The sequence below is a fragment of the Octopus bimaculoides genome, chromosome 3, assembly GCF_001194135.2.
Source record: "Octopus bimaculoides isolate UCB-OBI-ISO-001 chromosome 3, ASM119413v2, whole genome shotgun sequence".
Lineage (NCBI taxonomy): Eukaryota > Metazoa > Mollusca > Cephalopoda > Octopoda > Octopodidae > Octopus > Octopus bimaculoides.
The window spans coordinates 147758477-147759162 of record NC_068983.1 but is presented as its reverse complement, the minus strand read 5'-3'; the positions used below and the strand labels follow the sequence as shown (position 1 = coordinate 147759162).

Genomic DNA, 686 nt, shown 5'->3' with positions numbered 1-686 from the left:
TCTCTCTCTCTCTCTCTCTCTCTCTCTCTCTCTCTCTCTCTCTCTCTCTCTCTCTCTCTCTCTCTCTCTCTTCCTGTATATATATATATTATGTGTGTGTGTATATACATACATATATATATATATATATATATATACACACATAGATACACACATACATATATGCATACATACATCTGCCTCACTCTCCGTCTCTCTCTCTCTCTCTCTGTCTCTCTCTCTCTGTCTCTCTCTCTCTCTCTCTGTCTCTCTCTCTCTCTCTGTCTCTCTCTCTCTCTGTCTCTCTCTCTCTCTGTCTTTCTCTCTCTCTCTGTGTCTCTCTCTCTCTCACAAAAAGACATGCACCCTCACGCAATTTCTTGGTCTCTCTCTCTCTTATTCATTCATGCTCATTAGTTTATTTTTGACACACAGACGCACAGTCATTAGTTAATGTTTTGCCACCCTTGCGCAAATAAATGCAAAACAGAAAAGGGTGTATATCTTTTATTATGCTTGTTTCCCGCCTCTTATTTCACTTATTGTAAAACCATTTGTTCTGTTATTATTATTCTTGTTGTTGTTTTATTGTTATTCTAGAAAGGTGACACAAACTTATTAGCCTGTTTATTTGTTTGTCACTTAGTTTGTGTTCTGCTTTAGGGACGGTGGACTGTTTGTCACTTTTCCCTTGTTCTTTGTCCCCA

General features: G+C 38.2%; 1 long non-coding RNA gene across 1 annotated transcript in view; it reads right to left on the bottom strand.

Annotated features, from left to right (window-relative positions):
• The window catches only part of LOC128247353 (uncharacterized), a 60018-nt gene that overhangs the window by 59050 nt on the left and 282 nt on the right, over positions 1 to 686 (bottom strand). The window lies entirely within an intron of this gene.